Genomic DNA, 22,157 nt, shown 5'->3' on the forward strand with positions numbered 1-22,157 from the left:
GAACTGGCGGAACACATCAAAGAAGCTAGGCCAAACCAGAGACCACAGAGCCCCGGATACCACGAATCTCTGCCAAGAGACCTGCCTGTAAGGGAGTGCACCCTTGAGAATCTGCAGTTCCCCAGATCCTGGGTCCTTCTAAATCAGAAGCCAGGTATCGAACCCCCCTCCCACCCACATACCCACTTTGGGAAACAGAGGTGCACTAGGGACATTGAAGTTCCTGCCCTGTGGGCCTGATTGAGGAGTTAAGACAGTTAATGAAAGAAATTGCGCTGTGATCATCACTAGCGCCTGCGACATATACAGTGCAGAGCCCCTCCCACACACTCAAGGGTTCAACATTAGCCATCACTCTGTCCCTCGAGAAACTCATCCACGCACACTTACACACACACACACACACACACACGCGCGTGCGCGCACGCACACTCATGGTTGCATTTGCCCCATTTGCGCCTGCGTACTTTCCTCCCACAGGTACAGCTAGTCCTCAGCACACTCTGAGAGTGCTCAGCTTCCTGAAGACCTCTCCAGATATCAGAAAGAGACAGCACCAGTCTGATCTGCAGAATCCAAAAACAAACAGGGAAGGTTTCAGATAAGCCAATGGCCAGGGGTAGGCAAAAGAACACTTCCAACATAAATCAGGACATCATGACTTCACCAGCAAACCCCAAAATCGATGGATACTCCAATTCAGCAGAAGCACAGGAAAATGATTTTAAAGCGATGCTTGCCCAATTATTTGAGGCTCATAAGGAGGAAATGAACAAGTCTTTCAAAGATGGCCAGTCAATTGGAGGCAAAGAAAGAAGAAATAGACAATATCCTTAAAGAAACACAGGCAAACATAGCCAAACAAATAGATACACAAGTAGAGGAAAAATTAGTGGCATATAAGAAGGAAATGAAAAAAGAAATAGAGGCCATCGTAGAGAGACAGGAATCCAAATTCAAACACATGAAAGAAATGGTGCAAGGCATGAAAACAGAACTAGAATCAATAAAGAAAACATAAAATGAGAAAACCTTTGAGCTGGAGAACTTGGAGAAAAGATCAGGAACCACAGGGGTAAGCATCACCAACAGAATACAAGAGATGGAAGACAGAATCTCTGGAGCTGAAGACACACTTGCAGAAATGGATACTTCTCTCAAAGAAAAAGTAAAATCAGAAAAGTTCCAATCACAAAATATCCAAGAAATCAAGGATGCTATGAAAAGACAAAATTTAAGAATAATAGGAATTCATGAAAAAGAAGTCTCCAGATTCCAAGGTCCAGAAAATATTTTCAAGAAAATCATAGAGAAAATTTTCCCAACTTAAAGAGAGAGATTTCCATAAATATACAAGAGGCCTACAGAACACCAAATAGACTAGACCAGAAAAGAAACACATCACGTCACATCATAGTCAAAACACTAAATCTACAAAACAAAGAAAAGATATTAAAAGCAGCAAGGGAAAAAGGCCAAGTAACATATGAAGGTAGATGTATCAGAATCTCACCGGACTTCTCATCAGAAACTATGAAAGCCAGAAGGGCCTGGGCAAGTATCATGGAGACTCTAAGAGTTCACAAATGTCAACCCAGACTACTATACCCTGCAAAGCTTTCAATCAACATAGATGGAGAAAACAAAATATTCCATGACAAAACTAAATTTACACAATATCTACACAGCAAAACAACCCTACAGTATGTTTATCCAATATTTTATGTCTAATACCACTTATGAGTGAGTATACACCACATGTTTTTTTCTGATACTGGGATGCCTCCCTCAGAATGATCTTTTCCAGTTCCCACCATTTACCTGCAAATTTCATGATTCCTTGTTTTTGACTGCAGAGTAATATTCCATGGTGTATATGTACCACAATTTCTGTATCCATTACTCTACTGAGGGGCATCTGGGTTGTTTCCTGGTTCTGGCTATTAGGAATAAAACTGCTACAAACATGGTTTGGCAAATGTCTTTTTTGTATACTTGAGCATCTTCTGGATATATATCTAGGTGTGTTATACCAGGATCTTGAAGAAAAGATACTCTTAATTTATTCATTTTGTATCACATCTGTAGCCCCCTCTCTAGAACCCTCCCAATTCTAGCATTCCTCCCTGATCTCTTCCTATGCCTTTCCCCCAGTCCAAAGATAGGGGCAGTCCTCCTTCCCTTCCATCTGACCCTAGCCTATGAGGTCTCATCCGGCCTGGCTGCACTGTTTTCCTCTGGAATGGTAAGGCTAATCCCATGGCTCCCCCATCAGAAGGAGATGATCAAAGAGCCAGCCACTAGTAAGTGGAACAGGGGTTGTCTCTGAGAGCATAGTATTATAAGCAAAGGGAGAAGAAATGTTTGGATCATTTCCCTTGAGAAAGACTCATCTTATCCTAAATAAATTTGGAGAAATTTAAATGAGAATAAAAATATTATATTTTAATATTTCTCTCAGCATACAACATCGTAGACTACTATAGAAAACTTGTCAATAAATTCATTGAGGTTCATGGTAATTACATTTTTATGATGATTTACACTATTCTTTTTTAATGCTTTAGTAATTACACTTCATTCACTTTGTATTCTCTCTGTGGTTCCTTCCCTCCTCCTGCCCCAATCCCTCCCTTCCTTCAGCCACTGCATGCATGCTTCTCCCCATGTCCACTGATAGCTAGGTCTTCTTTTTCTTCCTCCTGATCCTAGTCAATTAGGTCTCATCAGGAGTGGCTGCATTGTCTTCTTCTGTGGACTGGTAATGCTGCTTACCCCTCATGGGGAGTTAATTAAAGAGCAGTCCAATCAGTTCATGTCAGATAGAGTCCCTGATCCTATTACAATGGAACCCACTTGGATTCTATAGTACTACTTGTTGATAGTTTATTGAATGGTGTGGTTTTCATAATTCATGAGGTTAAGTCATAGGAATGTTGAAGATCACAAAAATAATTAAACAAGGTGTATAAGTTTAAATTAGTTTAAATAATCTTAATGTTGCTAGACTCTAGAAGTGACATAAATGGCCTCTCAAAACAAATGAGTATATTGATCCTAGCCTTATATACTTGTAATAAAACCAAAAGAGACAAATTGTTAAAATAAACCTCCACAGACAGACACAAGGCTACAATAATAAATACCTGATTATAGTGAGTCTTTTAAGATAATATTCACCCCCATTTCATACTGGGAGAAAATTGTAGTCCTGTGGATCAATTTCTTAACATCAATATTCTTCAGTTTGGGAGCCTAACAGCAGCTCAGGGACACTATCATTTGTGTTATAGGATGTCTAACAGAAGTTTTGGACTCTCAAGGGTAGTTGAATACATCACCATACTTACTCTTAATTCTGGTAGCCCACAACTATTTCATGGCATCTATGTATGCCCTGTTGGGAAAGACATCTGTTTCCAATTAATTTCTATTTGATTAGAGTTTTATACTTCTATTTGTTGTGAAAAGAGGTGTATGACCAATAGCTCATAAAAAAAAACCAATAGAATTGCTACTAGATATATGAAATTGTTGAAGATAATACTCTTTATGTAAAGGTATCATCAGAATATAGCTAAATATCATCTCAACACATTTTCAACGGCTATCATTACAATAAATATACATCAAATTTCACAGATTTGTTAATGCTGGTTGCATATGTATCATTTTCTACTACAAATGCATTTATGGTCAGTTCAATAACGTCACCTCATGATTTTGGACTTCACAAAAATCATTGCCTTTACTTGAAAGATAGGATCAGAGATAACAAGCTGTGTCTGGGTGCTCCTATGAATTATTTCAGTGCAGATAACATAAGAATAAACTCCAATCCACAGATGTAAATATGGTAGTGTTTTGTTAATCACAAAATGGTTGAGAGAACATCTTTAAAATGCTCCAAAGAACAGAAAGAGACACAGTTAAGTGAATCAAGTATCACTTAGCTTTGTTATGTGTTTGTCTGTGTTAATAGGGGTGGTGATAAATTACTAAGGTGCCAACCTAAGAATCCAACAGCTGAGCTAAAAACTAAAGCTAAAAACATTGAGAATGCATTCACCAGAATTATATCAGAAAATTTTCTAAGTCCTACAAATTCATAATCAAGCACAACCAACTAGAATACCACACAGAAATGAATAGATAAGAACTCTAGAGTCATCTGAAAATGAAAACTCACTTTTCTAAACATTTATCAAGCAGGAAGAGAAAATCTCTGAAGGAAGTTTGTAAGAAAAAGTGTTTACATTTAAAAAAAATCAGAGAGATATCAAACAACACAAGGATATAGATTTACTTGTGGATTTGGAAGTAGTTTTAGCAAACAGATATGAATGACCACAGATAAAGATTAAAGAGAACAAAATATAATTAAAATTGAAATTTAGGTGGACACAGGATCTGATGCAAATATAACCTCAAAGGAATCTTGAATCTACATTGGTCCCGTCAGAAGGTGTCCACACAGATTTTAGGAATTGAATCATTGTCCAAGAAAAACAAAGCCTAAGACAAATTAAATGGAAAACTCAAGATGGCAGGGCCAACCACACAGTGTCTATAAATAGCAGCTCAGCATTGGGAGGAGAGTGACCAGCAGGTCTTACTTTGGGCTCCAAACTCCTGCAGTCTGTTTCTCAGGTGAAAGAAGAATCCATGTGAATATGCGAAGATACAAATTCCGGCCACCAGGATCATTCCAGGAAAAATAAAATAAAATTCTAGACTCCTGCCCAAGCCCACCTGCTATGGATGCATTCCTGGAAACATCAGGTTGCAGCTCTGAACATGCAGCCTTAGGCCATCCAGCAAATCCTAACTTCTGTGAAAACATTCCTAGGACAAATTGATCTTGGCTCTGACTTTGGTTGTTCACTCTCACTGCCTGTTCAATGGAAAATTCTGGTACCGAGGGTAAGACTCCAAATCTGGGCACCTACTCTCATAGTCCTGTGAACACCTTCTGGGTACAAGCTGCTCCTGGCACTTGACCAAGAAGCCCAGTTTCACTATCTTGTTGAAACCTTCCAGGATGTTGTGGCTAATGGCACTGACTCTCACCATCCTGTAGAGAGGATACCTTCTGGTATTGCTGGGGAGATATGGCCCCATTCTGCCTGCTCCACAACTGCACAACTCACCTGAGTCAGAATCAGCAAACACAGCACAGACAGAGAAAACTACAGAGCAGAGCTGCCTCGGGAACCAAGTCCTATTGCCTACCATCTTGAGGAAGCCAGTAGAGCACTGGAGCAGATCTAGACTCACTTTGGTTGTGTTCTCTTGTTTAGAAAATAAAATAGGGGAGGAGGGGCAAGATGGCGGCGCCAGGAGGACTCTCATTCTGAGCAGCAGCAGCAGGATCAGCACAGTGAGCAGTAATCAGAACTCATGGCCATAAAACACAGTCATTGTGTTTCCCAGGTGAGAGGATACCCCACGGTGGGGGATTCAATCAGGTTTTTACTCACCCGGCCAAACCGCGGAAAACATCCCGTTTCCGCCAATTTGGCTGCTGGTCGCCAGCCCCAGTCCCAGCCCAGAGCCACAAGCCAGTGTCTCTGGTCATGGTCCCAGACTGAACAGTGCGCACCACACTATCAGAGACTGGAATTTGCAGTCGAGAGATAACCCCAGGGTACAGGAAATGACTGGGACCGGCCTTAGGTCACCCAGACATCCCCTAGAAAAGACTCGGTGTCCACGGGCACCCCAGGAGACAGCCCGGAGCCAGAGCCGGGGACCCAGGTTCCTGCACTGAGCCCTGCCTGCCTGCACACCTGACGTGCCGCCTGAGATAGAAATGTGGGCACCAGGGCACCAGGAAATGAGTTTCACTGTCCTGTCCAGTGCAAACACACAGGGAGGGAAACGGCTGGTCTGATCTCAGAGCACTCAGCCAACACCCCGAACCTGAAAAGGTCCCCGGAAAATTACCCAGCTTAGGGAGGCACCCAGGTTCCCAAAGGCGCAAAGGCAGACACAGGCAGTTTCTGCGCACCAGAGAGCTGGCAGAGACTGAGCCGCCATCACACAGCTGTGCTCCAGGCACAGGCAGTTTCTGTGGCGAGTCAGCTGGCGGACACTGAGCAGTGTGCACCAGGGCAAAAAAAGACACTGGGAGTCCGTGTCTCCAGAGAATCCACAGGGAAGGAAGGAAACTGTACTGACCTAAATCACCCAATCCTTCCCTAGAAAAAGTCTAGCAGACTAGTGGGGCCGAGGCGCCAGCGCTCAGCTTTGCTCCAGACACATGCACAAACAGTTGATGCACGCCTGATGTCCAACTGGGTCACAGCAGCTGATCATTAAATTTACAACAAGAAACCCAGAAACAGGGCAGCTGCCCTCAGGACTTAACTGGGTGAGAGGAGAACCCTCTCGACTAACAAAGATCACAGTTACCACTCAGGTCTATATCCCTGAGGTGAGCAACTCCTGAAAAAACACCAGCCATCCAGGGACTATACCCAAAAAGCTGAGAAGACACCCTTCAGGAAAAACCAGCTTTCTGCAAAGGGGATTCTCTCCACCACAGGATCCCCAGGAACCACCAGAAAATAACCCCAAACACCTAAGATAGCACAATGGGTAGAGGCCAGAGTACAAGCTCAAGCAACAAAAGACTGAGCAATATGGCATCTCCAGAACCCAGTTACCCGGGGGCAAGTAGCCCTGGACACCCCAGCGAAACTGAAATCCAAGAAGATGACCTAACAAGTATGCTCATGAAGATGATAACAGAGGAAACAAATAAGATTCGTAAAGACATAGAGGAAGATAAACTCAAACAGAATATTGCCATCTGTAAAGAAATAGAGGAAGCTGCAGCCAAACAGTTTATGGCCTTTAGAAAGGAAATGCTTAAAACACTGAATGAAATAAAAGAAACAGAGTTGAGGGCACTAAAAGAAAAACAGGAAAGTACAATCAGACAGGTTAAGGAAGTAAACAAAACAACTCAAGACCTGAAGATAGAATTGGAAAAATTAAAGAAAACAAAAACGGAAGAAATAATGGAAAGGAAGAATCTAGGGAAGAAAACAGGAACGACAGAGGTAAGCATAACCAACAGACTACAAGAGATGGAAGAAAGAATCTCAGGTGTAGAAGATACAATGGAAGAAATCGATGGATCTGTCAAAGAAAATGTTAAATCCGAAAAATTCCCGACACAGACCGTCCAAGAAATCCAAGACAATATGAAAAGACAAAACCTAAGAATAATAGGTATAGAGGAAAAAAAGACTCCCTTCTCCAAGGCCCAGAAAATATTTTCAACAAAATCATTGAAGAAAATTTCCCCAAGCTAAAGGAGAGGCCAATTAGAATACATGAGGACTACAGAACACCCAACAAATTTGACCAGAAAAGAAAATCCTCCTGCTACATAATAATCAAAACAGTAAGTATACAGAACAAAGAAAAAATACTAAAAGCTGCAAGGGAAAAAGGCCAAGTAACATATAATGGCAAACCCATTAGAATCACACCTGACTTTTCAACAGAGACTATGAAAGCCAGAAGGGCCTGGACAGATATCATGCAGACCCTAAGAGAACACAGATGTCAGCCCAGGCTACTATACCCCGCAAAACTCTCAGTCCTCATAGATGGAGAAAACAAGATATTCAATGACAAAAACAAATTTCAACAATACCTACAAACAAATCCAGCAATACAGAAGACACTGCAAGTGAAAATACAACCCAAGAAAGCTAGCTACATTCAAGAAAACACAGGAAATAAATAACCTCACTTCAGTAAAACAAAAAGCAACCAAGCACACAACCTGATGACCACAGCCAACATCAAAATCAAGAGATCTAACAGCCACTGGTCATTAATCTCTCTCAACATCAATGGACTCAACTCTCCAATAAAAAGACACAGATTAACAGAATGGATACGTAAACAAAACCCAGCAATCTGTTGCATACAAGAAACACACCTAAAACACAAAGATAGACATTACCTGAGGGTAAAGGGTTGGAAGACGACTTTCCAAGCAAACGAACCCAAGAAGCAAGCAGGAGTAGCCATTCTAATATCTGATAAAATAGACTTTCAACCAAAATTAATAAAAAGAGATGGGGAAGGACACTTCATACTCATCAAGGGAAAATTCCACCAGGAAGACATCACAATCCTGAACATCTATGCCCCAAATACAAGGGCACCCACATTTGTGAAAGAAACATTGATAAAATTTAAAGCACATATAGATCCCCACACATTAATAGTGGGAGACTTCAACACCCCACTCTCAACAAAGGACAGGTCAACAAAACAGAAAATAAACAAAGAAACAATGTCTCTGACAGAGGTCATGAATCAAATGGAACTAACAGACATTACAGAACTCTACACACAAACACAAAAGAATATACATTCTTCTCAGCACCTCATGGAACCTTCTCCAAAATAGACCATATAGTGGGTCACAAAGCAAGCCTCAACAGATACAAGAAGATTGAAATAATCCCATGTATCTTTTCTGATCACCATGGAATAAAGCTGGACCTCAACAAAAACAGAAATAACAAAAAGCCTACACACACATGGAAACTGAACAACTTGTTACTAAATGACAGCTCGGTCAGGGAAGAAATAAAGAAAGAAATTAAAGTCTTTCTAGAAACCAATGAAAATGAAGACACAACATACCCAAACTTGTGGGACACAATGAAAGCAGTGATAAGAGAAAACTTCATAGCACTAAGTGCCTTCAAGAAGAAATTCGAGACAGCTCATTCAAACACCCTAATGGCTCACTTAAAAACCCTAGAAAAAGAAGAAACAGACACACCAAGAAGGAGTAGACGGCTGGAAATAATCAAACTCGGGGCTGAAATCAATCAATTGGAAACAAATAAAACAATTCAAAGAATCAATGAAACCAAGAGCTGGTTCTTTGAGAAAATCAACAAGATCGACAAACCCGTAGCCAGGCTAACTAAAAGGCAGAGAGACACCACCCAAATCAATAAAATCAGAAATGAAAAGAGGGATATAATTACAGACACTGAGGAAATCCAAACAATCATTAGGACTTACTTCAAAAGTCTATATGCCATAAAATTTGAAAATCTAAATGAAATGGACAATTTTCTTGATCGATTTGACTTACCAAAGCTGAATCACGACCAGGTAAATTAACTAAATAGTCCTATATCCCCCAAAGGAATAGAAGCGGTCATCAAAAGTCTCCCCTCCAAAAAAGCCCAGGACCAGATGGCTTCAGCGCAGAATTCTACCAGACTTTCAAAGAGGAGCTAACACCAATTGTCTTCAAACTATTCCACAAAATAGAAACAGAAGGAATATTACAAAATTCATTCTATGAAGCCATAGTCACCTTGGTACCTAAACCTCACAAAGACTCAACAAAGAAAGAGATTTCCGGCCAATCTCCCTTATGAACATTGATGCAAAAATACTTAATAAAATACTTGCAAACCGAATCCAAGAACACGTCAAAGATACCATCCACTATGACCAAGTAGGCTTCATCCCAGGTATGCAGGGGTGGTTCAATATATGGAAATCCATCAATGTGATCCACCATATTAACAAACTGAAAGAAAAAAAAACACATGATAATCTCCCTAGATGCTGAAAAAGCATTTGACAAAATCCAACATTCATTCATGTTCAAAGTATTGGAGAGATCAGGGATACAAGGCACATATCTAAACATAGTAAAGGCAATATACAGCAAGCCTATAGCCAACATCAAACTGAATCGAGAGAAACTTAAAGCAATCCCACCGAAATCAGGGACAAGACAAGGCTACCCACTCTCTCCATATCTCTTCAACATAGTGCTGGAAGTCCTTGCTAGAGCAATAAGACAGTTGAAGGAGATCAAGGGGATACAAATTGGAAAGGAAGAAGTCAAATTATCACTATTTGCAGATGATATGATAGTATACGAGAGTGACCCCAAAAACTCTACCAGGGAACTCCTACAGCTGATAAACACCTTCAGCAAAGTGGCCGGATACAAAATTAACTCAAAAAAATCAGTAGGCCTCCTGTATACAAAAGGCAAAAGGGCTGAGAAAGAAATTAGGGAAACAACACCCTTCACAATAGCCACAAAGGACATAAAGTACCTCGGAGTAACCCTAACCAAGGAAGTCAAAGACTTGTATGAAAAAAATTTCAAATCTCTGAAGAAAGAATTAGAAGAAGATATGAGAAGATGGAAAAATCTCCCATGCTCATGGCTTGGCAAGATTAACATAGTAAAAATGGCCATCTTACCAAAAGCAATCTACAGATTCAATGCAATGCCCATCAAATTACCAACACAATTCTTTACAGACCTGGAAAGAAAAATTCTCAACTTCATATGGAATAACAAGAAACCCAGAATTGCTAAAACAATCCTCTACAATAAAAGATCTTCTGGAGGTATTTCCATTCTTGATCTTAAGTTGTACTATAGAGCAACAGTTTTAAAAACTGCATGGTACTGGCATAGAAACAGAATGTTGGATCAATGGAACCTAACAGAGGACCCAGAAATAAACCCACACACTTATGGACACCTGATCTTTGACAAAGACGCCAAAACCATATAATGGAAAAAAGATAGCATCTTCAACAAATGGTGCTGGTCTAACTGGATGTCTACATGTAGAAAAATGAAAATAGATACATACTTGTCACCCTGCACAAAACTGAAGTCCAAGTGGATCAAAGACCTCAACATAAAACCAGACACATTAAATCGGCTTGAACAAAAAGTGGAAAATACCCTAGAACTCATTGGTACAGGGGAAAACTTCCTGAACAGAACACCAACAGCACAGGCTCTAAGAGCAACAGTCAATAAATGGGACCTCATGAAACTGAAAAGCTTCTGTAAAGCAAAGGACACCGTCATCAAAACAAAGCGACCGCCTACAGATTGGGAAAGAATCTTCACCAACCCTTTATCTGACAGAGGACTCATATCCAGTATATATAAAGAACGAAAGAAGCTGAAAAGCAACACACCAAGTAATCTACTTAAAAAAATGGGGAACAGAGCTAAACAGAGAATTCTCTGTAGAGGAATACCGAATGGCAGAGAAGCACTTAAAGAAATGCTCAACCTCACTAGCCATTGGGGAAATGCAAATCAAAACAACCCTGAGATTTTACCTTACACCCATGAGAATGGCCAAGATCAAAAACTCAAGTGACAACACATGCTGGAGAGGTTGTGGAGAAAGGGGAACCCTTCTGCACTGCTGGTGGGAATGTAAACTTGTACAACCACTCTGGAAATCAATCTGGCGTTTTCTCAGACAACTAGGAATGGCACTTCCTCAAGATCCAGCCATACCACTACTGGGCATATATCCAAAAGAGGCTCAAGTACACAAAAAGGACATTTGCTCAACTATGTTTGTAGCAGCTTTATTTGTAATAGCCAGAAGTTTGAAACAACCCAGATCCCCTCAACTGAAGAATGGAAGCAGAAATTGTGGTACATCTACACAATGGAATATTACTCACCAATGAAAAGTAAGGAAATCATGAAATTTGCAGGTAAATGGTGGGATCTGGAAAGGATCATCCTGAGTGAGTTGTCCCAGAAGCAAAAAGACACACATGGTATATACTCACTCATATAGACATACAACATAGGACAAACCCACTAAAACCTTTGCATCGAAAGAAACTAAGCAAGAGAGAGGACCCTAACTAAAATGTCCAATACACATCCGGAAAGGCAAAGAGGATGGACATCAGAAGAAGAAGAAAACAGGAAACAACCTAGGAACCTACCACAGAGAGCCTCTGAAAGCCTCTGCCCTACAGACTATCAAAGCAGATGCTGAGCCTGATGGGCAACTGTTTGGCAGAGTGAATGGAATTTTAGGTAAGAACTGGGAAATAGTAAGAGCTGGAGAGGACAGGGTCTCCACAAGGAGAGCAACAGTGAAAAATATTTTTAACTATTTCAAAATTCTACTTGGGAGCTGCAGAAATGGCATATCACAGTGGTAGAGCCTATTGTGTGTCTAAGCATGAAATTCAAATTAAGTTTCTATTCCCCAGCACAACACAGTTTATAATAGCAAATAAGTGAACGAATGAATAAATAGCTCTGTATCACAGCTCCTTAGTACAGGATTTATGTTAGAGATTTCGTTTCCTGTTTTTATTTTTCTTTTTTTTTATTTTATTTTTCATGAATATAGTAAATACTTAACCAGAACTCTAAAATGTGACAGGCATGCTTAAAACATATGATGTATATTTTAGATAGAACTGATAAGTTCTCCCTGGACTTTCCAGGGTGCAAGGAGGATGGGAAATTTTGGATGTGTGGTGATGATAACAATACTTTTTCATTTTTTCTTTCTTTTTTTGTTTTAGCAATACTTTTACAAAACAAAGAACAAAACGAAAAAAAGGACATTAATACACTTGTTGATGTGGGATGAGTGACTCATCAATAAACACAGAACTAAAGGCAAATAATAACTGCTGGTAGAGGACATTCTACTACCCCCAAAAGACACCACAAGTTAGTAATCCAATACCAAGTGTTCTGCAGTGGAATCATATTCACAAAGCAACAGGAATTAAATTTAGTGTGTTGTATGACTATATTTATCTTTTTACATGTACATGTAACAATAAATATGAATTTAATAAAGTCATGAATTTTAGAAGATATAAAGGCAGGAAGAAAGGGGGAAGGTTGAAGGGAGGAAATGGAAGTGGGGAAAGGTTGAAATTATATTTTAATTATGACATTATTAATCTGGTTGCATATGTCTTGATTCAAACAGGATGACTTGAAAAAAAAATAATACTTATTTGCAATACCATTATACATCCTAGAATTTTATAACATGTTAGTGTTACGATCTCCATTTACTTGTTTTAATATATTTTGTTTTATTTTAATTTTAAAATTACTTTATAATTAATTACAGTTTACTCCCTTTGTATCCCAGCTATATACCCCTGCCACATCCCTTCCCAATCCCAACCTTCCTCCATCCCTCCTCTTCTTCCATGCCCCTCCCTAAGTCCACTGATAGGGGAGGTCTTCCTCCTTTTCCATCTGATCCTAGCCTATCATGTCTCATCAAAACAAGCTACATTTTCTTCCTTTGTGACCCGAGATGCCATGGGCTACATCCCTGCTTGAATTCTAAGTTATCTCCAAGCAAATTTCTTGGTTGGAACATTCATCTAAGAATAGACCCGTTGCACAGATTTTTTTTGTTTCTGTTGCTCTCCTTGAGGAGCTCCTGTCCCCTCAAGGTCTTTTTATCTCCTCCTTGTTTTATAAGGTACCCTCCACTCTACCAAATTATGTCTGTGAGTCTCAGCATGTGCTCTGATACCCTGCTGGGTAGAATCTATCAGTGGCTCTCTGTTGTAGGCTCCTGTGCTCTTCCCTGTTGGCTCTTCCCAATTGGCTGTTCACTCTTCCAAATTGGCTGTCTGAGTGAGGCTTGCTCATATAATTCAGGGTCCTCCTTCATGCTTAGCTACCTTTGATATACCTATTATGTATGTTTATCCTATATCTTATGTCTACTGTCCACAAATAACTAAGTTATATATCAAGTATGTCTTTCTGCTTTGGGGACACCTCACTCAGGATGATCTTACACCTGTCAGTATGGCTCAGATCAAAAAGTCCAGTGACAAAACATGCTGGAGTGAACATGGAGAAAAGGGAGACCTCCTTCATTGCTAGTGGGAATGGAAAATGTACATGCACTGTGGAAATCAATTTGGATCTTTCTCAGACAATTAGGAATAGTGCCTCCTCAAGATCCAGCCATTCTACTCCTTGACATATATCCAAAATATATTCAAGCACACAACAAGGACATTTGTTCTACTACGTTCCTAGCACCTTTATTCGTAATTGTCAGAATCTGGAAACAACACAGATGTCCATAAACTGAGGAATGAATGCAGAAATTGTGGAAAATTTACACACTGGAATACTATTCAATAATTAAGAACCAGTAAATAACGAAATTTGCAGCCAAGAAAAGGAAAAAAAAATATGAAATTTGAAAAGAAAAATGGGAGCTATAAGATAAATCATGAAGACAGAGCCATTAAATAAAGCCTGATTTCTCAATGTAGGTTCTAGAAAAGAGAGGGCCTGAAACATATTCTCCATGAACAGTTTGGCCTGCTCTTTCATTAACCCCTGGCCCCCAGAAGGGTGAAGCAGCATTACCAGGAAATAGAAGAAGACAATTGAGCTACTCCTGATGTGGCCTAACTGACTAGGAAAAGAAGGAAGGAAAATAAGTCCTCTCCTATCAGTGGACTTGGGGAGTGGCATTTGTGCAGAGGGGAGAGGAAGGGAGAAATTGGGACTGGAGGACAGAGGCAACCACAGAGGGATACAAAGTGAATAAAGTATAATTAACAAAGAATCAAAGAAAAAAGCAGGATGCATCATTCTGTGATATCCAAGAACAAGATCCGAAAGTCAAAAATAAACATTACCTCGGGATAAAAGAAAGAAAAAGCATGTTGAAAGCAAATGGAGACAAAAACCAAGCAGGTGTAACAGTTTTAATATCTGACAAAAAACAAAACACAATAGACTAAAAACTAATCAGAACAGACAGGGAACACTACATAGTCAGCAAAGTTGAAAAAAAAAATCTGCCAAAAAGCTATTGCTGTTTTAAGCATTCATATACCAAGCACAAAAGTAACTGTCTTCATAAAAGAAATACTATTACAGATAGAAAAGTATTGACCTCCACACAGTGGTAGTGGGAGGCTTCAGGACCTCACTCTCAGTAATTTACAGGTGATCCAGACAAAAATTAACCCGAAAAAAGCTGTAGCTAAAAGATTTCACATGTATATGAGCTTAGCAGACTTTTAGAGAAGATTTAACCCAAACTCAGAATATACTTTCTTTTCAATAGCTCATAGAATTTCTTCCAAAATTGACCAAAGTCTTGAAAATAAAGCAAGTCTCAACAGTAAGGAAAAAATTTAAATCACACCCTATACCCTACATGACTACCACAGATTAAAACTACATGAAAACAAGAACAATAGTAGTTTAAAAACATGTTAAAAGTGAGCAAGTCACTACTGACAGAAAATTGATTCAAGATAGAAATTAAGAAGGAAATTAAAAACTAAAACTATTTTAAAAAAAATTGAAATCAAGTGAAAATACTATTTACCCAAATAGATAAGACACAGGAAGTCAGTTTTAGAGTCAAATGCAAAGCACCAACTATTTACATATAAAAACTGGAGAGATCACATATGAGCAGCTTAATGACATACTTTAATGCAATACAATGAAAAGAAAAACGAAGTTACAAAGGATTAGGAAGCAAGAAACAATCAAATTTACAGATGACATCAATAAAACAGAATGAAACAAAACAATGCAAAGAAAATAGGTAAGATTGATACTTAGCCAAATTAACACTAACATATAGAGAGGATATCCAAATGAATAGAATTATAGATTATACATGGGAGGAAAAACACACAACCACAACAAAAACAACAACAACAAAAAAAAAACCCAGAAAATTGTAAGGACATATTTTAAAAGTCTGTGCTCCAAGAAAATAGAAAACCTGAAGTAAACAGATAAACTTATATGCAGCCTACTAAATTTAAATCAAAACTGGATAAGTAATTATATTAGAACTAGTGAAATAGAGGCACTAATTAAATCATTCAAACAGAAAAGGTTAGAGAAAATTAGATTTAACACAGACGATTACAATCTTTCATATAAATATCATTGCTGATACCTCTAATTATTCTGCAATATAGAAAGAAAGAAAAAATACAAAGTGTAATTATTTTTCACAAGGACACACCTCAATACGTAATCCACACCAAGACCCAAAAGGGAAGAGTATAGAGCAATTTCTGTTAAGAACATATATTAAAAAAAATCTCATTAAAAATATTTCAGCCCTAATTCCAGTAGCATATAGAAAGATTATGCACCATAATCAGCTTGGATGCATTCCAGAATTATAGAAAGACAGATGGAGAAACTCTCCCTGGAGGATTAAATGGAAAATGCAACAAAGAATGGTTAAGGCTGGGAGTATGAGAAGAGATAGCTAAAACCAAGCGTGAATTGAGGGTTCATGTAGAACTGTTTTATAAAATACATACATATGTGACAGGAATCATAATGCAATCACCAAATAATGGGGGAGACACATCTCCACTAGCTATATCTTGCCACCAAATGAAACCTTCAGCACCAGGAATGTGTTATGTCTAATTGAGTTCATACCAAAATGTCCCAAAGAAGAACTCAGGTAACTCAGTCTGTCTCTGGCAATATCCATTGCTCTCCAGAAATGGATAGTAAGGCTGCATAGCTGCATTGCTGAAGAAAAAGCATACATATGTCACAGAACATGGAGAAGTTGAGCTGGTGGCAACTGAGAACCTTCATCTCTACTGACTAGTGTTCAGTGTACTGGAAGGTACTGTGCATGGGTCTGAGGCAGTTGGGTTTCCACGGCAGAGTGGGGATATGGACAGAAGCCTCACACTTAATGCAGAAACGATCTCTGATTGCTAATCCCTTCCAAGGGAAAGTCAGTTTTCTCCAATGCTGTCTAGCTAGTTTTACCAACCATACTTATTGGCAGGCCCCATGCCTAGAAGTAAATAGCAAACATAAATGATCAATGTATTTTTGGAGGTTTTTTATCTCATAATGCCTTGTTTGAATTATTTTAACCTTACATGTTATTGTTTATATATTATAGCCTATTATTTTCTGTTTTTATGGAATTTCTGTGTAAGTAAAAATGTTTCTGTGATAGCTGTGTTTCTTTTATGTCTTTCTTTGAGGTTTCTATTAGTATTGTTTTGTTTTTATCTGTTCCTGTGTTTCTTATTATGTTTATGTTGTTGTTTTCTTATACGGTTAACTGCTTACTTATGAGAGACAGAGAGGACGTATATGAGTGTGTGGGTTTAAGTGGTCCAGAAGATCTTAGAGAAGTTGTAAAAGGAGAAAATACGATCAGAATATATTATATAATAACTCTATTTTCTTTTTTTAAAAAGTGAGGAATTGAACATAATTTCTGACCCAGGGATTTTGCAGTACTAACCATACAGTTAAAAAGGAAAGCAATAGACACTAGAACTAGTTTAAGCAAATGCATTGCATAAGAGACTTTTCAAGCTGTAAACTAGTCAGTTAATCTGTACTGTAAACACCACAATAATAACTAAGTACAATTTTTCAGCTATTGTACCAATGTTCTTGATACATACACAAAACATTTAAATTTTACAATGCTGCTTAATCAATATTATAAAACAATTCTAATATCATTATACAATTGTAGGATTTAGTTATCATTCATACCAAAGAAATATATAGCTTTTAACTTGAAAGGATGAGGACTATAAAGAAGTATGTCTAATTACCAAGTTTTAGATAACAAATCAGAGTACATAGTGTCATAGGAGGATTTGGTTCTAATACTATATTAACTTATTAAATAGATAAATATTCTAAACATGATTATGTTTTAATTCAAAAATTTACAAAGGAAAAAAATTAAGTATTTCAATACTTTATATGTAATCATAATATTCAAATAACACAATAAGTGTAATTGTAAATTTAGGTTAATACTTGGAAAAGGTTGACAATAAAATACTATACAATGTATCAATTTTCCTACTTCCACTGTTTTTTTCAAAATCTCTCTCAACTCAGTAAGTGGTTTTTCTCTTGACCCTCATCTTTCCCAATACTCAGGCTATGTGCTGAGGAGTATTGAAACTCTCTGTTCCTACCTTCTCCTGAATGACACTTGGGTGCACTCTTGCCTGAATATTTAGATTTAGATTTCTTCATGCTTGATCCAGGAAGATTTCTGAAACTTGGACCAGACCTGTCTCATGAAACCAGCTATTGCCTGGACACTGAGAACATGGTCTTGGATGCTTTGTTTGTTGATGATCTCCTTTGAAAGCGATATTGAGACTGAGCCAGGGATTGTGAGTGGCCTGGAGAAGATCTGGTATGATCTATGGTTTGATACCAGTGGTGGGACAAGAATGCTTGTGTCACCTTGACGACAGAATTTATGATTGTCTTCCTCATAATGTTTTTGGCCTCCCTTGCTACAGTCAGGTTGAGAGTACTGTGGATCCATTTTGTAAACCATCTGTAACTTTAGTTCATATCCATCTAGTAAAATCCCATGCAGTGGACCCATGGCATCCTTGGCATCACGTTTGTTGTGGAAATAGATTAAGGAAAGCAATATGGACTTTTAGTCAATGGATTTGGGGGATGTTTACATCACTATCAGGCCCATCATGCTCAAAGATATACCTCAGGGTGCAGCATGAATTGTGGTTTGCCAGATTTTCAACCTTGAGGGAGATCATTCTCTCCACAAAGGGAAGAGGATGACTGTTACTCATGGTCTTTGATACCTCCAGTTAGAATACTCTGAAATAAGCAGATGTAAAGCTCCAAGAGAGATGAAAAATCTACAACCTTTTTCTTCCAATCAAACAAATTCCTTTCATTTGTATGTGCACAGATATTCTAGAATGTTTCACAACAGCTTTGCCCATCAATAGAGATAAAACCATTTAAGAAACAGTGCAATATGAATGTGAACCAGTTATAAACAAGTGAAACAATCCAAACAATTCTTTTACTTTTCCAGTAGAAATCCAGATGTGCTATATCAATAAAAGATTAGAATGTTTATTTGTAACATAATCATTAACTTTTATTTTTCTAACATGAAATGATATTAAAATGATAGTAAAGTTTTTATTCCCTTCATTTACTAATATATATATATATATATATATATATATATATATATATATAGCAACAATATGTAGAAGGGGATAATGAATTAGAAAAACAATTTTCTAGAAAAGAACTTTGACTAATTTGGGCAAACACTATTCTTTTACTAATTTTAAGATAAAAATATTCAGGTCTTTGTTCCACTTGGACTTGAGTTTCATGCACGGTGATAAATATTGATGCATTTGCATTTTTTTATAGGTAGAAATCCAGTAAGACCTGCACCATTTGTTGAAGATGCTGTCTTTTGTACATTGTATGGTTTTGGCTTCTTTGACAAAAATGAAAAAGGCATAGGTGTATGGGTTTATTTCTGGGTGTTCTATTCACATTCATTGATCCACAATCCTGTTTCTATGCCAGTACCATGCAGTTTTCATAACTATTTCTCTGTAGTCCAGTTTGAGCTCAGGGATGGAGATATCTTCTGATGATCTGTTGCTGTACAGGATTGTGTTAGCAATTCTGAGTGTCTTTGTTTTCCATATTAAATTGACAATTGTTCTTTCAAGGTCTGTAAACAATTGTATTGGTGTTTTTCATTTTATCAATTACAATTTATTCACCTTTTATCCCCTCTATAACTCTGTCTCTCCTCCCCACCCAATCCCAATCTCCTTCCCCCATCTCCACCCATGTCCCACCAAGCCCACCAACAGGGGATGTCCTCCTGTCCTTCCTTCTATTCCTAGTCTATCAAGACCTATCTGGAGTGGCTGCTTCTTCTTCCTTGTGGCCTGGTAAGGCTGCAGACCCCTCAGGGAGAGGTGATCAAAGAGCAGGCCAATCAGTTACAGTCCTTGTCCCCATTACTATGGAACCAACTTGGACCCTGACCTTCCATGGGCTACATCTGTTCATGGTTCTAGGTTACCTCTATAAATGGTTTTTGGTTGGAGTATCAGTCTCAGAAAAGACCCCATTGCCCAGAGTTTTTGCTTCTGTTGCTCTCCTTGTGAAGCTCCTTTCCCCTCCAGGTCTTACTATCTCCCCCCTTTTTTTTTTTCATAAAATTCCCTGCACTAGGCCCAAAGTCTGGCTCTAAATCTCAGCATCTGCTCTGATACCCTGCAGTGTAGGGCTCTACAGAGGCTCTCTGTGGGAGGTTACTCACCTGTTCCCTGATTTCTCCCTTTTCTCATGTCCATCCTCTTTTACATTTTGAATGTGGATTGAACAACTCAGCCTTAGTGTTCTTTTCTGATTAGTTTCTTTAGGTGTAGAGATTTTAGTATGTTTATCCAATATTTTATGTCTAATACCACTTATGAGTGAGTATACACCACATTTTTTTTTTTCTGAAACTGGGATGCCTCCCTCCGAATGATCTTTTCCAGTTCACACCATTTACCTGCAAATTTCATGATTCCTTGTTTTTGACTGTGGAATAATATTCCATGGTGAATATGTACCACAATTTCTGTATCCATTTCTCCACTGAGGGGCATCTGGGTTGTTTCCTGGCTCTTCAGAATAAACCTGCTACAAACATGGTTTGGCAAATGTCCTTTTTGTATACTTGAGAATCTTCTGGATATATGTCTATGTGTGTTATACCAGGATCTTGAAGAAAAGATACTCCTAATTGCCTGAAAACATGCCAGATGAATTTCCAAAGTGGTTGTAAAAGTTTGCATTCCCACTAGTAGTGGAGTAGGGTTCCCCTAACTCCACCCCCTCTCCAGCATGTGTTGTCAATTGAATTTTTGATCGTAGCCATTCTGATGGTTGTTAGGTGAAATCTCAGGGCTGATTTGATTAGCATTTCCCTGATGACCAAAGACATGATGGGAATTACATTGAATCTCTACATTGCTCTTGGTAGGATGGCCATTTTCCCTCTTAATCCTACGGATCCATGAGCATGGGAGATCTTTCCATCTTCGGATATCTTCCTCAGTTTCTTTCTTCAGAGACTTGAAGTTTTTCTCAAACCAGTCTTTCACATGCTTGATTAGGGTCACCCAAGCTACTTCATGTTATTAGTGGCTATTTTAAAGGGTGTTTCCCTCCTAATTTCTTTCTCAGCCCTTTGGAATTTCCTATATGGGAGGGCTACTGATTTTTTTGAGTTAATTTTGTATACAGCCACATTGCTGAAAGTGATATCAGCTGAAGTTGCTCTCTAGTTGAATATTTGCCGTCACTCATGTATACTGTTATATCATCTGCAAAAAGCAATACTTTGATTTCTCCCTTTCTGATTTGGATCCTAATGATCTCCTTTAGTTGTCTTATTGCTCTAGCTTTGACTACAAGTAATCTCTCGTAGAGATATGGAGGGAGTGGGCAGCCTTGCCCTGTCCCTGTGTTCAGTAGGATTGATTTATGTTCCTCTCCATTTTGTTTGATAGCAACTATAGGTATGCTGTATATTGTCTTTAATATGTTTAGGTATGTGCCTCGAATCCCTGATTTCTACAAGACTTTGAACATGAATGGTTGTTGGATTTTTTCAAATTAATCATTTATTTGTTTATTTATTCATTTATTTGCATCTGAGGAAAATTATACTAAAATCTGTAAACCTATAGAAGCTAAGAAAAATAAATGGACATAGGAAGAGGGAGAAAACAGGCAACAGGTCAAGAGCTTACGACAGAGGCCCATTGAAATGCTTTACATAGCAAGGTATTGAAGGAGATGCTGAGTCATGGTCCAAATCCAGGCAGAGTGCATGGAATCTTTTGAAATTATGGGGAGATAGGAAGTCTTAGAGGGTACAGGAGCTTCATGAGGAGAACAACAGATAACAAAATTCTGGCCAGATATGTATTTTCTCAGACTGATACGCCAACCAAGGGCCATGCATGGAGATACCCTAGAACACCCAGAACCTGTGCACAGCTATAGCCCATGGCAAGTCAGTATCCAAGTGGGTGTCCTAGTAATAGAAACAAGGACTGTCTCTGACATGAACTCAGAGATTGGCTCTTTGGTCACCTCCCCCTGAGGGAGGATCAGCCTTACCAGGCCACAAAGGGAAACAATGCTGCCACTCCTGATGAGACATGATAGGCTAGGTTCAGATGGAAGGGGAAGAGGACCTCCCTTATGAGAAGACTAGGGAAGTTTCCTAGTCTTTGGGAGGGAGGGGCCTACAGCTGGGATTCAAAGTGAATAAACTAATTTATAAAAACATACATAAATTTTTTAAAAGTAAAAAAAATGAAAAGATAAATATTATTTTCTTCTTTGTTTTTATTGACTTATATATATTGATATTTAATATCATATATTTCATATATCCATATATATATATTTTGATGTATATAACATTGGATGTCATGAAACT

The sequence above is a fragment of the Meriones unguiculatus genome, assembly GCF_030254825.1.
Source record: "Meriones unguiculatus strain TT.TT164.6M chromosome X unlocalized genomic scaffold, Bangor_MerUng_6.1 ChrX_unordered_Scaffold_31, whole genome shotgun sequence".
Taxonomy (NCBI): Eukaryota; Metazoa; Chordata; class Mammalia; order Rodentia; family Muridae; genus Meriones; species Meriones unguiculatus.